We start from the raw sequence: 17,933 nt of genomic DNA, 5'->3' as shown, positions 1-17,933 counted from the left end.
TGTATCTGTGAGCGCTGCCTGTGCGTAATCCTCCTGGGCTTGCCTTTCCCAATAGGGAGAGAGCCCCCATTAGGGGCTTTCTTTTGCAAAGAGGTTTTTCCCCATTTTTGCCTGTTTAATTGTGGGGCTAGTCAGGGCTGTTCCCAGCTTAGCTAGAATCACTTCGTTTATAGTATCCCCAAAGGTTGGCTTTATTTTGGGTGCATGCAGAGCTGTTGGCTGAGTTTTAATTTAGCCTTGGGTGGGAGCACTATATTGAGTTCCTTTAATATTGCAATGAGACAAAAAAGGCAGAGAGCAGAAGCATGGAGGCCTTCACGGCCTGCTCGGCCTGCACATATCATTCAAGCCTAAGCCTGCTACAGTTAGCAGTAGAGTAATTGTTAAGTCTCTGTGACATGTGACTCACTTTCTCTATAAGAATTTATCTGTTTGTTTGCAGGCTCACTTGTTGCTAATGTATATCTTAGGCAGACAGAGTGGAGCCAGAGGCTCTCTGTGCCTCCAGTGAGCACTCTGTGTATGCTCTTTAACTATCCTGTTTCAGAACAAGTTTATTTTCTTCAAGTTTGTTTTGCCCTGATAGTGGCAATTGCCATTTTAGAGACGAGCCATTGTGGCTTAGTGGCTAGAGCACAGGACTAGGACCTGGGAGACAGGGTTCATATCCCCCCCTTAGCCATTGTTATCACAAAACAAAACAAGCTGCTCCTTTTGGACTATTCTGTTGCTGGATAGTTCGGCCCACTTGTGATATTGCTCCCAAAAAGAACTTTGGGTTTCTTGAGGAGGTGCTTCCCTCTAAAGGGCAAGCAGGGGTATCTGGACAGGCGGTGGGCTGCCTCGAGTTTGTTATCTCATTGGAAACATTTATGTCTGGCCTAGCAGGTGATCTTAGGGCTTGGCCCTAGAATTTGATGGCCTCTGGCAGCGTTTCTGGCCTGAATAGCATCCCCATGTGTGCACAAAGCATTGGTTTCACCTGTTCCTCACATTGTTTAGGTTTTTTCTTTTTGCAGACTATGACAGGGCCTTTGCAGATGCCTCCAGAGCTTGCCTCTCCTGCAGAGGATGACTTGTTGATGCCCCAGGTGCCTTCTTCCAGAAGGAAGCGTCTTCAGAGGCAGGAAAAAAGCGGAGCAGGGATGATGCTTACACCTCCTTGCAGGTAAATCATCACTGGGCTCTGATGATGATTCAGACATCACCTTGGACCTCTCCAGGGGTCAGGGTCAGGCTGTTCCAGGTCTTTAGGGATCATCCTGGATAGCTCAGCTGGTCAGCGTATGGTGCCGGTAATGCCTAGGTTGCAGGATTGGTCCCTGTATGGGACAGCTGCACGCTCTCTCATCACTCTACCTGGACACTGAGGTCCAGCGCCGAGGGCCTTTCTGGTGGTTCCCTCTCTGTGAGAAGCCAAGTTACAGGGAACCAGGTGGAGGGCCTTCTCGGAAGTGGCACCTGCCCTGTGGTACACCCTCCCACCAGATGTCTACTACCAGACTTTTTAGAAGACATCTAAGGCAGCCCTGTCTAGGGAAGCCTTTAATGTTTGCTGCATTACTGTATTTTAATCTTTTGTTGGAAGCTGCCCAGAGTGGCTGGGGAAGCCCAGCCAGATGGATGGGGTACAAATAGATTATTATTATTATTATTATTATTATTATTATTATTATTATTATTATTATTATTATTAATATTGTGGGAGAGTGGACTAGATGATCCTCAGGGTCCCTTCCACTCCACTATTCTTTAAGTTGCTATTCACTATGGGAATGTTAGATGCAGGGCTGCCATCATCCCCTCAGCTTGCTAGGATCGCAGGGACATGGACATGTGGACCACTTGTGCAGCTCCACATTTCAAATGGAAATCCCCTGAGCTATAGAATCTTAAGCTGGTATGCAGGAAGGTGGCCCGGCAGCAGCTTTGTTGGGACTTTTTAGGGTTTCTGGCCGGCGTCGGCCCTGTAAATTTACACATCATGGTGGCAACACTAGGCAGGGCATTTTGCCCAATGTGGGGGCTAGGGGCTAGCAAGCAATAACTCAATACCTCTCGCCCATATTTCCAAAAAAATATCTTCCTTGAAAGCCTAGCCAAATGGTTATCTAGATAGGTCAGTGGTTTTGCGCTTGTGGGAAGGGTTTTCCCATGGTTTGGTATTCCACTGGCTCTTCAGCCAGTGGCTCAGAATACAGCAACTCAAAGCCAGTCAGAGAGCTACCTGTGTTAGCAAGTAAGAAGGTTAGGAAACAGCTTTCATTGGACGTATGGTGGTATCCCCTTGATTCTCCTGCTATTCCTATTTTCATTTATCCCTTTGGGGATCGTCCCTAGGAAAGCCCCATATAATCCCCCATATAATTTATCGCATCCCAAAGGCACCTCAGTGAATGACTCTCTGGAATTGTTCTGCAAAATTTGCATCTTTGGATCAGGCAGTTGAGCTTACCAACATATTGGAAGAGGGCCTTGTTGGCATTATGCGACATTGAATTGGCTGTCAGGCTGCTGCCGGTTCACCCTCAAGATTATAAGTAGTTGGGCTTAATTGGATGGTCCTTACATTTATAAGGCGATGCCAATGGGTTGCGCTATAGGCTGTGCAGCACTTGAGTCCTTTAGCGTCTTTCTGGATTGAACATTGTGAGTCAATACTCGTTTAACTGGGGGTATCGTTATGTGGATTATTTTACTGGCTGGTTCATGTGACACCAGCCTCTGCTAAGGCTTACTGTACGCCCCTTTTATTCCCTGAGGAGCTGGGTGTTCCCAGTGGATAGGACAGTGGCTCCTACTGCCCCTTTTAACGTATTTGGGGGCTAGCTGGATACCGTTGCTCACACCTCTGCTTGCCTGTGGAAAAGCTGTTTGCCATGAAGGACGTTATTCTTGTAATACTTCCTCTGATAGCAAATGTTGCTTTGTCAGATTCTATCATTGCTAGGTCAGTTTTTTAAAAAAATGGCATGCAGGGTGGTTGTTCCAGGCTGCCCCTTCCATTCCTCCTTGGCCAGGTGGGGTCTCATGGCCCAGGGTCCCTTCATCATCCTGTACAGTGGCCTTGAGCCTGGTAGGGCAAGGCAATCACATGTGACCTAACTTTTCTTGAGTTTTCCCCATTGTAGTGTCAGCGCACATCTGGACTGAGGAGTACAGGGACCGTCGGGTCTGTCTTGGTCTGATAACCAGGCAGTGTGAGGGTCCTGGCAAAATGGTCCTCATGCTTTGGCAGAGTCTCCGTCCCCCTTTTAAGTTCTTTCCAGCTGCACTGCTTAAGGTTTAATATTGCGTTTCTGCTCGTTTTATTACGGGATCATCTAATGTTTTTGCTGTCACTCTATGCCGTTTTCAGTTGGAGAGCTTCAGATCCTGGCCTCTGGACGCCCAGCTATAGCCGGATTTTCTGGAGCTCCTGTGGCGCTTTGGCAACAATTGATAATTAAGAGGAGTAGTAGCTTACATTTCCCCTTCTGCTTTCAGGCCTGGACTGATTTCTTAGCGTTTAGCTGGGAGTCCTCGGCCATTCAGAGGAACTTGCCTCCATCCTCTGAGCAGGACCTGCAGCAATTGGACTACCTGCTGCAGATTGGATGCACTGTTAAAACTATCAGAATTCAGTCTGCTGCAATGTCTGCTAGAGTAAGGCTTTAATTTTTCAGAGACCCTTCTAAAAGTGTGTCGTGCTCAGGGTCTCGGACGGTTGTAAAAGGCTCCAGCCTTCACAGGACTGCAGGCAGGAAGCCGGTCAATCTTGACCTATGCAGTATCTGCAACAAGTTAAGACTTCTCTCCTGGTTCTAGATCTAGACGAGACTTCTTTCAGTATTCCACTGTAATTTTGGTGTACTGAGGGTTGAAGCCAGCACAGGGCTGAGAGTTTGGAGGCTTATTGCCTCTGGATTTTTCCTCATCTGCTTTGGAGCTTGTCATAAGTGTCTGGAGCTCTAAGTCAGACCTAGTGGGCTGGGTTGCCATCATCAGGCTTCCAGTCACAGGTAGGTGGGCCCTTGGCCTGTTATTGGATACCAGAAACATTTGGCTTTTCATTCCCCTGGGGGCTGGCTTGATCCTAGAAGTTGCTGGTTCTCGTGGGTTGCTCCTTCGGGATATATGCGTTCCCCTTTTGGAGTTGAGACTTGTAGTGCACAACTCCAAAACTGACCAGCTGGGTCGGGGGGAAGTTGTCCGCCTCCCAGCGACTGGGGAGGTGGGCCCATGCCCAGTCAAGGATGTAAGGAAGTACTTGGCCTTGAGCCTCCTGGGGACGGCCCCCTACTCATGCATGAAAATGGTCACCCTTTGGCGCGACACCAGTTCACAAAAGTCATGCATATGGCCATCTCTGCTTGTGGGATCTCAGCCTCTGGTTTCGCCCCTCATTCCTTTCGCATAGGTGCAGCGACTATGGCGGCCCATTGGGGCTTCTCAGCCGCCAGGATCAAGGATTTGGGGAGATGGAAATCGTATGCTTTCAAGGGTTAAGTGCGAAACAAAATGCTGAGTTTGGTACTTATGCTTGTTTGTTTCAACCCTTGCAGATCCCACGCTGGTCCGCGTCTGGATAGTGGGACACAGCATCGTTCATTGGGCTGGCAGCAGAGCGAGGCAGTCTGCAAAGGGAGCGTGTCCTGGCCTCCCACAGCACATGCAAGTGTCATGGTTTTCCAGACGTGGAATGTCATGGGGAGAGTTTATGCCGCTGATTGGTCGCCGGCTGCTCTCGGACCTCCCCACCCTATGGCCATAGTGGTGCAGCTGGGGAAAAAAAAATGATGTGGCAACTATTGATTGCCTTGCTTTGCACACCTCAATCCAAAAGGGATTTGGAGGCATTGGCAGCCTTATTACCTTCAGTGAGAATAATTTGGTCTCACCTGTTGCAGAGGCAAACCTGGTGCGGTGTTTCCCGCCCAGAGGCCGCTGAAAGGGCCAGGAAGCGCATTAACTCTGCTGTTTGTGTGAAGGTATTGGAGCTGGGTGGTTTGGTATTTCGCACCCAGACATTAATTTTAAGGCTGAGGCCCTTTACCGGGCAGATGGAGTGCACCTCTCCGATTTGGGGAATGATGTTTGGCTGGATGCGGTGGCTACTAAATTGGGTTCATGGTTGGGTTTGTGAGTGGTTGGCGGCAAGCGTTAGAGCTCGTGTGGCGGTTAGGCATTGGTTATAATATGCTGGTGGTGGAGGGGTCAGGCTGGGCCTGCCCCTCCCATTGCGCTGAAGGGAATTCCGTTAAAGGAATCCTGGGGCTTGCCATGATTTCGTCCAATCCCTGTCATGGGACCAGGGCCGCCCAATCCCTGTCATGGGAATCCTTGTCATAGGATCTGGGCCGGCAAGCTTTCGGGGAGCTGCTGGGGTGAGCGGCGTGGGTCCGACGCTTAGCTCAAAGGACCCCCAGTTTGACTTTCTCTTCTACTGGCTACCGATCGAACCTCGGGATGTCAGTTCTGTCCCAGGCGGGGGGACAGATAGTCATAACCAATGTCTAAACAACCACTCACTGATTTTGTATTTTAATAAAGTTGTGGCCAAAATAGTGCCCAAAAACCAAAACTAAATTACGTGTTATGTGTGAAGTTATTTGAGGGCTGGCCTGGGGACCTACACACGCAATTCATTTTGGTGTGCAAGATAGCTCCATGTGTAAGTAGAGTTGCATGTCCGTACGTTTTCTCACCCGTGGACATGAGTAGGGAATTCCTTGCTCAGGCAAGGATGGACACTCATTAAACTGTTCACATCCAATTTTTACCCTAGATTTTTGCTTCCAGTTGCTTGCACAGTGGCACCAGTGTAGCCATTCAAGTTCTTGATGAACAGGGCTCCAACTAGGTGGCCTGCTCCTCTGACCCTATGAGAGAAGAACTGAGGGCAACACAAACCCCCAGAACAAGAAATTAATGGAGGCAGGTGGAGCATCTGCAGTTACCTGAGGCCAAGAAGATCTATAAATGATAGCAACATGTTACCTCGAACCACACTTGTGAGGAAGGCCAATAAGAGCACAGTGTGTTTGTCATGCTGCAATGTTTTAACAGTGGTACTAGCTGGGGAGGTTTAGAGAGGTTTTATTTTTATTTTTTTTTAATCAGTGCAGAAATGGGGAAATGCTGTTCAAACTGCCTATTCGTACATTTTTTAAAACTCTGGAGCGACAATGCTTCTGTCATTTATTTTTGTTCTAAATGCCCAATTAAGCTGACTGTTTACACCTTGCTGCCAAAAGTCCCATCTCTCAGATGGTGAGTCCCGAAAGCCTGTAATGAGGCCTTGCACAGGCAGTGAGGGGGGGAGGCGACATCATGTTAAGAGAAGCAGCTAGCACAGGGAGACAGGGGAAACATTTGGTTTGAAAGGAATGTGACATTGAAAACCTGCTTTGGGTTTTTTTTAAAAAAGCACATTTAAACATAGGACAATGTTCTCTCTAATTGCAAGCTTGGGTGCTGATACAAAAATGAGGTCATTCGTAAACAAAACTGAAGTTTTGCCCTCTTCAAGGAAACCCTAAATTTTGCAGAAGTAACTGTCTGTTAAAACTGGGGCTTGCAAATGGGGAATCACACGGCACATACACAAATGGGAACTGAGGATTGTATCCAATGCAGTGCTAAATTAAAGTCGCCTAGCCATATATTTGTTGTGCAAGAGAATGCATAAGCAGGTCACTGGTAATTTTGCTGCACAATAGATTGTGCTATCTGTTGTGTAATGAGCTTCCACTAGTGCATTTGCTGTGTTGGGTTCCTCTGTTGTGCAACCTTAAAATCTATGCATCTGCTAATGTGCGAATCCCTGTGCTAGCAGATACAGAATGTCAGGTTCAGCTTTGAGAGATGAACATGAACGTTACACAACCACACCCTTCCATAACTGCTGGTGCTCTCTGTGCTCTGAGCATGCACATCATGTGTATCATTAAGCCCCAACCCACAGGCTTGGCAGATTAGGCCAGTCTCCACTCACACTGAGGAAAGGAGTTCTCCTCAATGTCCCTAATGTGCACATTGTGATTCAAGTGGGTATTTACATTGTGCTTTGACTTGAGAGAACAAGAAAGGTTCCTGAATCACCCAGCTGACCCATTCACAGCATTGATGGACACCCCTGTTACAGGGCTGGTGGTCCTTAGCCTGTGTTCTCTGGGTTGTTTTGTTCCCCAAATTTTCTCTTTAGTCAATTAATGAGAAAGGATTTGGGTTTTTTTTTAAAAGGGAGATGAATTTTGGGTGAAATTCTCTTGAGGTATGGGTTTTTTGTTGTGCTCACCTCACATTCAAGATGGCCAAGGGGTGTAAGCATCCTTTTTTTTCACTCTTCAAATCACCCCTCTCCATATCTGATATTCCTAATATCCCCCCCCCCCCCCATTTAGGAAGAGGAGGCATAAACAGCAAATTGTTATGCTGAAAATTTCTTGCACATGAGCTGAACTGAGCAGGCACATCAGGTTGCAGACTCAAAGTGCACCTCTGCAGACATGACCACTGCCACCACCATCAGAGTGTTGGGAATTCCATTCCTCCTGTGCTGCAGATGTGTGGGATTGTTACATGTCACGTGTCTGTTTACATTCCAGTGCTGATTGTTGGAGTCTTGTGAGCGGGAATGGAGATATGCTGTTTCCGCTCTGTATAGCTATTGCTTTTGCAGTTCCCTCTCCGAGAAAGAAAGACAGAGGGAGAAACCATGTTTTCTTTGTTCTGTTATGTTTGATTTTGTGTGCAATAAATTAGGCTTAGATGTTACACCTCAAGGCTGAGCTTCTGTTTGAACTCTGCTTGTCGTGTGCTCATGTCCTTGGATATGGGTCACATCAGCATGACAGGAGACTGGAGTGATGAAACTCGGGTGACGCTGTGTTGGGGGGGAGGCACCGGCCTCGGTGTTATCACCCAACACAGAGAAGCAAGGAGAAGAAGAAGCTTCTAGGTTCTGATGAGATCTCACTAGAGCACTGGGAAATTGCATGGATGTCTCCAGAGCTTTCTCTCATGATCTTGCCAGAAGCCGTAGCTGCTGCATGACGCTAGTATGTGAGGCTTCTGTGGGGGAAGCAAGGAGGGGTGCGTTTACAGGGTGGGACCTTCCCATTCTGCTGCAGGTGACAAAACAGGATGGGCATTTCAGTTAAAGCTCCAGCCAAGGGACTTGTTCAGAAGCCTGGGAAATGTCTAATAGAACAAAGAAGAAGAAGAAGAAGAAGAAGAAGAAGAAGAAGAAGAAGAAGAAGAAGAAGAAGAAAACACACACGTGTGTGTTAGGGGGATGCTCCTCCCATTGGCCTCACACACCTCTGTCATGTGAGGCTTGTAAGGCTGCCCAGAAGGGAATGCAGCTTTTAGGGTGAAAAATCCCCACCCCTGGATTAAACAATACTGGGCTCAATAGACTAGATGGACTGAGTCAGTATGAGGCTGGTTCATATAGGTCCCATTAACATTCCTAAGAGGGAAACCATAAGAACATAAGAAAAGCCTGCTGGAAGAAGCTAGTGATCTAATTGGTCCAGGATCCTGTTCCCATAGTGACCACCCAGATGCCCAGGGGAAGCTCACATGCAGAACCTGAGCACAGGAGCACTCTCCCTTTCTGTGGCTTCTAGGTATTGAGGAGCACTGCTGTCTTCAACTGTGGAGGCAGAGAACAGTAATCATGACTAGTAAGGTAAAGGTAAAGGTACCCCTGCCCGTACGGGCCAGTCTTGACAGACTCTGGGGTTGTGCGCCCATCTCACTTAAGAGGCCAGGGGCCAGCGCTGTCCGGAGACACTTCCGGGTCACGTGGCCAGCGTGACAAAGCTGCATCTGGTGAGCCAGCGCAGCACACGGAAACGCCGTTTACCTTCCCGCCAGTAAGCGATCCCTATTTATCTACTTGCACCTGGGGGTGCTTTCGAACTGCTAGGTTGGCAGGCACTGGGACCGAGCAACGGGAGCGCACCTCGCCGCGGGGATTCGAACCACCGACCTTTCGATCGGCAAGCCCTAGGCGCTGAGGCTTTAACCCACAGCGCCACCCGTGTCTTCAACTGTGGAGGCAGAGAACAGTAATCATGACTAGTAGTCACTGATAACTCTCTCCTCCATGAATATGCCTAATCTTCTTTTAATCCTGTCTAGGTTAAAGCTGCCTCCTGCAGAAGTGAGTTCCAAGCTGCATGAAGTAGTGAGCAGCTGGATGAAAGAGCAGCTCTCATCTATGAGAGCCTGTCTCTGGCCATTATGCCTTTTCTCCATTTAGCAAGCAACCAAGATGTTCTTTAATCATGGGGCTATGTGAGGTTGATTAGGTTTGATTGCATGTTCCACTGGTATTATTGATCCACCAGAATGATTGATGTGCCTTGTCCTTTGTCAGTGCCTCATCTTTGCTGTAATTGCATGAATTATCTGCCAGGGCCTCACACACCTTGTCCTCAAATAAATTAACAATAATTTTTTTTAAAAAAAAACAACCCTCCAAAAGAAAGTCACACAGAGAGAAATACACTGCGGCTTGACGAAGCTTGAATTATTTCTAAGAGGTTCTGCTCATCCTCCTCTAAAACACAGGAAATGTGTGTCCATAAATCAGTGCACTGACACAGATGAAGACCTTTAAAGGTACAATAGTAAACCATTCTTCCCTTTGACAAGCCTTTTCCGAGGCCAAGACTTGCAAAAGCCTCAGTCATTTTCCTGGCTGGAACTAGATCCTCCAGCAAAATTTCCCTTCCTACATCTTTCCTTTTCTACATCTTAGCTCTCCTAAGGCAGAATTTTAAACTATAACAGGTATCAGGAGCGAGGAAGCAGTGGCTTCCCACATAGAGTTGGACTCTACCCCCCATCATTCCTTGTTGTTGTTGTTTAGTTGTTTAGTCGTGTCCGACTCTTTGTGACCCCATGGACCAGAGCACGCCAGGCACTCCTGTATTCCACTGCCCTCCTCTGTCGTCCCCTTCTCCTTGTGCCCTCCATCTTTCCCAGCATCAGGGTCTTTTCCAGGGAGTCTTCTCTTCTCATGAGGTGGCCAAAGTATTGGAGCCTCAGCTTCACAATCTGTCCTTCCAGTGAGCACTCAGGGCTGATTTCCTTCAGAATGGATAGGTTTGATCTTCTTGCAGTCCATGGGACTCTCAACAGTCTCCTCCAGCACCATAATTCAAAAGCATCAATTCTTTGGCGATCAGCCTTCTTGATGGTCCAGCTCTCACTTCCATACATCACTACTGGGAAAACCATAGCTTTTACTATACGGACCTTTGTTGGCAAGGTGATGTCTCTGCTTTTTAAGATGCTGTCTAGGTTTGTCATTGCTTTTCTCCTAAGAAGCAGGCGTCTTTTAATTTTGTGGCTGCTGTCCTAGGAGTTTAAATAAGGATGGTGAGAGTTGGCGCCCAACAGAGATTGCCATACCCCCTGTATGCCCACTCAACTGCCTCTATTTGACAGAACTGGCACTGTTAAGGTGCCACATAATACCCATCCTGCATTTGTAAGGATTTGATCTTTTAGCATAGCAGCACTTACGCTTTGGAACTCCCTGGCTATAGATATCAGGTAGGAGACAGACAGATACAAACAACAACACTGTAATCTTTTCCAGTGCCTGCTTAAATCATTCTTGTTTATACAAGGCCACCCAGATGTTTAGAAAGGAGGTGTGAGTTTTAATCTGGTTCTTATTTTAACTTTTTGAAAGTTTAAATTATGGCTGTATTTTTTTCTTATTAATTATTTCATTTCATTTTTGTAAACCACCAAGAGTTGCTTTTTTTATAATCAAGAAGTACTGTATAAATTTTATGGAATGAATAAATGACAACATCTAGAGGGCTGAGCATTTCCCATTCCAGACATCAGAGCATTTGAATCCCTTTCCCCAAATGGCAGCAGCTGAGACGCCATTCCCATCAGGCACCTCTCTCCTTCAATTGTCATCTGACAGCAGCTATTCCATCAGGCTTGCTCCAAGAGAAGTAGGACCACTCTATCAGTTCTGCCAGCAACATTTGGGTCTCCTTGCTCCTTGAACCTCTTCCTTTCCAGATCACCAGTGTGAGAACTTTGTAAGCAAGAACTAATGCCTGGCCTTTCTAATCTCCTCTTCCAATCCCTTTTCTTTTTGCGTCACGCATTTCATACTGTAAGTATGAGGGCAATGATTGTTCCCACTACCAGTAGAAGAGTGTAGTAAAAAGGCTTCAGCTGAATAGTAAATAAATGGCCCCTGACACGAACCCCCTTAACAACCGGTACTCTGAGGTAGAGTGCCTCTTAATTGGGAGGCTCCGTTTTGCTAAAATGACCAGCAACCACTGAAAACCTCTCCTACTCTATGAATTTGTCTAATTCCATTGTGAAGCCAAGAGCCATCCCCACATATAACATGAAATTCCATTAATTCCATCCCATTGGGACTGAAGCATGTTTTTGTTGAATCAAGGAATGAATGAAGGAAGGAAGGATAATTCATGGATGCCAAGATCCAACTTTGGTGAGAAAACTCCAGCAGATTTAAATTAGCAAAATATGCAAGCAAAGTAATGTATGAAAATATAGGCTGTTAGACTTTTAAGATACGCCCTTGTGGGATTTTCCTTTTTGGTGATTTTCCTTCTGCCTTTTCTCAGCATAGGAAAAGACCACAAGTTTAATGAGTTAAAAGTGGTTTACTTACAAACTCTCCAAAGGTCAGGTTCATTTGTTTTTCCATACATCAGTCATTAAGGCGGCACAGGCAGTAAAACTTAATTTAGTTGCAAAGTGGTGAAACTTCTTAAATTATTGGTTTAGGAACTCAAGAGTGGCTTGTGAGAGCCATGTGAAACAACCATCTTAGCTTCTTTACAATATGAGTTTACCAAGTAGACTAGGGGAGAGCAATAGGCTTGATTACCCATTTCCTCCCAAGGTTAGGGGGCAGGACAGCTTACTCTGCCATCTTAACCCTTCATGCATTAATTAGACTTAAGCATGTTGGTTATATGAGACTGGTTATATCACAGTTTTTGGTTATGTCTGCCAGCCAATGGGACCCTGAGCAATTTTATTGAAGAGGGAGGGAATAATTTTATCCTCAACACAAAAAATATTGTATGGTTGTTGCTGTTTGTTTGTGTCCCTCTATATCAGACATATATCGGACGCAGGTGGCGCTGTGGTCTAAACCACAGAGCCTAGGGCTTGCCAATCAGAAGGTTGGTGGTTCGAATCCCCACAACGGAGTGAGCTTCTGTTGCTTGGTCCCTGCTCCTGCCAACCTAGCAGTTCGAAAGCACGTCAAAGTGAAAGTAGATAAATAGGTGCCGCTCCAGCAGGAAGGTAAACGGCATTTCCGTGCGCTGCTCTGGTTCTCCAGAAGCAGCTTAGTCATGCTGGCCACATGACCGGGAAGCTGCACGCCGGCTCCCTCGGCCATTAAAGCAAGATGAGCACCGCAACCCCAGAGTCATCCGCAACTGGACCTAACGGTCAGGGGTCCCTTTACCTTTACCTTTCATATCAGACATAGAAACTTAACCCCCAGGGACAAATGGTCCTCCATATCTGGCCTTTAGGCCTCCCTCCTGACCACACATCTCATCCTACTAGCCCTGCTCTTCACCTCTCTCAATGGGCAAGGGTTTTGTATAAGCCTGAGGGCTGCATTCTTTTCCAAGCAATCTTTCTGGGGACACATGCCTACGGTGGGCAGAGAAGGGCAAAATTGGGTGCAGCAGTACATCCAGATAAAGCAAGAGGCATGATCAGAGCTAAAGGATACCTTCCAACCAGGCAAAAACACTCAAGGGGGATGGCAAAGCAGGGCAGGTGGTGAACATAGCTGGGGAGAGACCTGAGGACCCAATAGAGATACTGTTTTTCACCATCAGAACTGAGGTTCCCTGCCCCTGTTTTAGGGAGTCTTTTGGCAATGTGACGACAGTAGATCCTTCCCCTCTGGGCCCAATTCACAGAAATGTGCAGAGAGAAGTGTAGGGAGCAACTCCATTTCCTGATTCTTGTCGTTGTTTGGATGCTCAGAGAGAGCAGGTGGGCAGGCAGTGAAAGCGAGGAGGAAGAAGAGGAACTGCAGGACTAGGAGGCTACAGAGAGCAGTCCTGGGCCCCATGCAAGGGTATGGGCCTTGGCATCTTCCCTACAATGCCAGCCAAAGATACCAGCCCTAATAACGGGCGAAATGGACCAATAGGACAACACAGCAGAAAGCAGCTTCCATATGTAAATGTCAATGCTGAAATTCAAGCCCAAGTCTATTCACTGGGCCACATACTATTTCTTGTCGTTTTGTGAAATGATGGGTTTTCCAGCACTCACTATCTCTATATATTATTTCTGCAGAGGCGCCAGATGGATAATTGCAGGCCCTCGGTGCCTAATCTTCTCTCCAGGACACCGACAGGTTTCTGAGCCAACAAAACTTAATTGAACTTTCCGTTCCAGCTGAGAAAGGTTACGGATCTGCCGAGTGCAAACGGAAGGTAGGATGAAAAGGTCAGAGGCACCGTGCTTTTTCTTTGGTAATGGATTGACCAGAGGCATGTTTTTTTATCTTCCTCATCACCACTGGACTGTAAAACTTAATTAGCAAAGTAACTTCTCTTCCCCTTGTCTGAAGGGATGTGTGTGGGTGATGATTACACATAGATCACATTTTATGAATGTGTCATGTTTGCATTGGAGGCCAGCAGCTGGTGTGAGGGACTTCTCTTCTGCTTATTCCATGACAGGTTGTGCAAGGCAAATAGGACAAACTTGAGGTGATGGAGCTGGTGATGGAATAAGCTGATGCATCACCCAATGAAGCTAGCAAGGCTGCCTTTGTATTCTATTAAGGCTAGGTCAGTTCAGGATGTAGAACAGCTCATGGGTGATGGAAGGTCACAGCCGTAAAGGGAGAGGGGAAGTTGTGCTTATTGATAGTGAGGATGTATTCAGCTAAGCGTTAATCAAAGTAGACCCACTGAAATTGATGGGCATGACTAACTTAGGTGCACTAATTTCAATGAGTCTACTCTGAGTAGAACTTATTTGTATACAACCCAGTATGGTTTGGTGCTTAGAGTGCTGAACTTAAGACTTGGAAGACCCAGGTTCAAATCCACACTTGGCCATGAAGCTCACTAGATGACCTCGAGCTCATCACTTTCCATCAGCATAACCTACCTCATAAGGAACGCGGGTGGCACTGTGGGTTAAACCACAGAGCCTAGGACTTGCTGATCAGAAGGTTGGCGGTTCGAATCCCCGTGATGGGGTGATCTCCCATTGCTCGGTCCCTGCTCCTGCCCACCTAGCAGTTCGAAAGCACGTCAAGTGCAAGTAGATAAATAGGTACCACTCCGACGGGAAGGTAAACGGCGTTTCTGTGCGCTGCTCTGGTTCACCAGAAGCGGTTTAGTCATGCTGGCCACATGACCCGGAAGCTGTACGCCGGCTCCCTCGGCCAGTAAAGTGAGATGAGCACCGCAACCCCAGAATCGGCCACGACTGGACCTAATGGTCTGGGGTCCCTTTACCTTTACCTTTAACCTACCTCATAAGGCTATTGTGAAGACAAAATGGATGGGGAAACTGTGGCCCTCTAGATCAGTATTGAGCAATCTCTGGCTCACAGGCCTGCCATGTCCACCTGACATTTCATATAACAGAATCATATAATTTTAGAGTCAGAAGGGACCATGCAGGTCATCTAGCCCAACCCCATATAATGCAGGAATCTTTTGGCCAACATGGGGCTTGAACCCACAACCCTGAGTTTAAGAGTCTCATGCTCTACAAGTTGAGCTATAGTTACATCATGAACCAGCTGGATGGTAGCACCTTCAAAGCATTATTCAATGCTCTATGGACAATGCTTTGCAAACCAGGATGATCACCTGGGGAAAAAGCTGGTCACCTGATGTCATTGTGACTGACAGTTGGATAGCACTGCCCATCTGTCAAACATGATCTGCGTCGAGTGAGGGAGATACAGATCTGACCCACCAGCCAATTCTGAGTCTCATCCACCTCAGGTAATGTTGCCAATAATCAAGGATGGTGATTGTTGGAGTCCAACAGTGTCTAGAGGGCTACAGATTCCCCTCCAATGTGGTAGGAAGGACTATGTGTGTTGACCTTTTATGGCTTTTATGGGTATATTTGTAGCAAAAGGAAGAACAAAGAAACAGTGGGTCACTCAGAGGAGAAGATGGTGAAATGCAAACAGGGGACACAGAAAGGGCTGAACTCTTCAATGCCTTCTTTGCCTCAGTCTTCTCCGATAAAGAGAACAATGCCCGACCTGAAGAATTTGGAGCAAATGATTCAGCAGAGGAAACACAGCCCAGAATAACTAAGGAGATAGTACAAGAATACTTGGCTAGTCTAGATGTATTCAAGCTTCCAGGGCCAGATGAACTTCATCCAAGAGTATTAAAAGAAATGGCAGATGTGATCTCAGAACCACCGGCAGTCATCTTTGAGAATTCCTGGAGAACAGGCGAAGTCCCGGCAGACTGGAGGAGGGCAAATGTTGTCCCTATTTTCAAAAAGGGGAAAAGAGAGGACCCAAATAATTACCGCCCAGTCAGTCTGACATCAATACCAGGGAAGATTCTGGAGCAGATAATTAAGCATACAGTCTGTGAGCACCTAGAAAGGAATGCTGTGATCACCAATAGTCAGCATGGATTTCTGAAAAATAAGTCATGTCAGACTAACCTGATCTCGTTTTTTGACAGAATTACAAGCCTGGTAGATGAAGGGAACGCAGTGGATGTAGCCTACCTTGATTTCAGCAAGGCATTTGACAAGGTGCCCCATGACATTCTTGTAAAGAAGCTGGTAAAATGTGGTCTTGACTATGCTACCACTCAGTGGATTTGTAACTGGCTGACTGACCGAACCCAAAGGGTGCTCATCAATGGTTCCTCTTCATCCTGGAGAAGAGTGACTAGTGGGGTGCCACAGGGTTCTGTCTTGGGCCTGGTCTTATTCAACATCTTTATCAACGACTTGGATGATGGACTCAAGGGCATCCTGATCAAATTTGCAGATGACACCTGTCAGGGGCTCAGGAGCAGAGACACAGGAGAGGGAGGAAATGGAGAGCGAGGGGGAGGAATCCGAGGGGAGCGTAGGCGGTGACAATGGTCAGAGGGATTCCATGAGCTTCTCCAGCGAATCGGAAGATTCACAGAAGGGAGCGCCGATGGCCAGGGCAAGGGGGGTGCCAAGGGGGAAATCCCAGAAGGAAGGGGCCAGCGGGGACTCCCAGAGCAGCAGTTGGAAATCAGGACCAGCTTCCCCACCAGAGCGCAGTGGGGGGGAGGAGTCCCAGGCATCGGGACCAGTGTTCTCACCACCAGCGAGAGGAGATGAGTCAGGATTGACCACGCCTCCATCGGAGAGCGGGGAAACGGTCAAGAGGAAAGTTACCGGCTGGGCGCGCGCGCCAAGTTCAAATGTACAGGCGAGCGGCACAGCAGGTAGCCCGGATAGGGAGCCAGGTCCTAAAGCCCGCCGGAAGGAGGGGCAAGACTCAGGGGGGTCAGCGTCAGAAGAGTCCAGAAAGGAGGAAACCCCAGGGGGCAGAAGGACCCAGAGGAGGAAAGAACAACGGAAGAGGCGGAGTAAGGCTAGAGTCTTAAACTGGTGTCTAGGAGGCGAAGACTCAGATGGAGCTTCGCCGGTCTAGGTTCTAAGACGTGGAGTTGCACGCTGCGGTTTGGAAATGGAAACTAATCTTCAATAAAGACTTTTATAAGTTATTACTGACTAGCGTTGGTCCTCTGTGAGCTGGGACCTAGAGGCAACTCTGACAACACCAAACTGGGAGGGGTGGCTAACACCCCAGAGGACAGGATCACACTTCAAAACGACCTTGACAGATTAGATAACTGGGCCAATACAAACAAGATGGATTTTAACAGGGAGAAATGTAAAGTATTGCACTTGGGCAAAAAAAATAATGAGAGGCACAAATACAAGATGGGTGACACCTGGCTTGAGAGCAGTACATGTGAAAAGGATCTAGGAGTCTTGGTTGACCACAAACTTGACATGAGCCAACAGTGTTACGCGGCAGCTAAAAAAGCCAATGCAATTCTGGGCTGCATCAATAGGAGTATAGCATCAAGATCAAGGGAAGTAATAGTGCCACTGTATTCTGCTCTGGTCAGACCTCACCTGGAGTACTGTGTTCAGTTCTGGGCACCAGAGTTCAAGAAGGACACTGACAAACTGGAACGTGTCCAGAGGAGGGCAACCAAAATGGTCAAAGGCTTGGAAACGATGCCTTATGAGGAACGGCTAAGGGAGCTGGGCATGTTTAGCCTGGAGAATAGGAGGTTAAGGGGTGATATGATAGCCATGTTCAAATATATAAAAGGATGTCACATAGAGGAGGGAGAAAGGTTGTTCTGCTGCTCCAGAGAAGCGGACACGGAGCAATGGATCCAAACTACAAGAAAAAAGATTCCACCTAAACATTAGGAAGAACTTCCTGACAGTAAGAGCTGTTCGACAGTGGAATTTGCTGCCCAGGAGTGTGGTGGAGTCTCCTTCTTTGGAGGTCTTTAAGCAGAGGCTTGACAACCATATGTCAGGAGTGCTCTGATGGTGTTTCCTGCTTGGCAGGGGTTGGACTCGATGGCCCTTGTGGTCTCTTCCAACTCTATGATTCTATGATTCTATGACCTCAGCCCCTTGGAAATTAGGAGGAATAATACTAATATTATTCGTACTATAAAATTTGTATTATTACTCTACATGATGACCAAGTCTCATAATCGGTTTGCTCATGGGGGCATGCTGGGGGGGTGGGGAGAGAAAGAAAATACAACAGCATTTTATTTTCAATAGTGCCCAATACATTGAAATTTGTAATTTTACAAAAGAGCTGCCAGGCGTCATTGTTTAAACTGGTAGATTAATCAATAAATGCTTTAGTT

The 17,933-nt window shown here is 47.1% G+C and overlaps 1 long non-coding RNA gene across 1 annotated transcript; it reads left to right on the top strand.

Annotated features, from left to right (window-relative positions):
* The first annotated feature begins 261 nt into the window (after positions 1-261).
* Positions 262-5,563, top strand: LOC310836143. Its single transcript, XR_014559884.1, has 2 exons — positions 262-1,168; positions 4,545-5,563. It is a non-coding gene; the product is annotated as an uncharacterized lncRNA (long non-coding RNA).
* The last annotated feature ends 12,370 nt before the right edge of the window (positions 5,564-17,933 follow it).

Source organism: Podarcis gaigeae (assembly GCF_964106915.1).
Source record: "Podarcis gaigeae genome assembly, chromosome: Z".
Taxonomy (NCBI): Eukaryota; Metazoa; Chordata; class Lepidosauria; order Squamata; family Lacertidae; genus Podarcis; species Podarcis gaigeae.
This window is presented reverse-complemented; position numbering and strand designations above follow the sequence as displayed.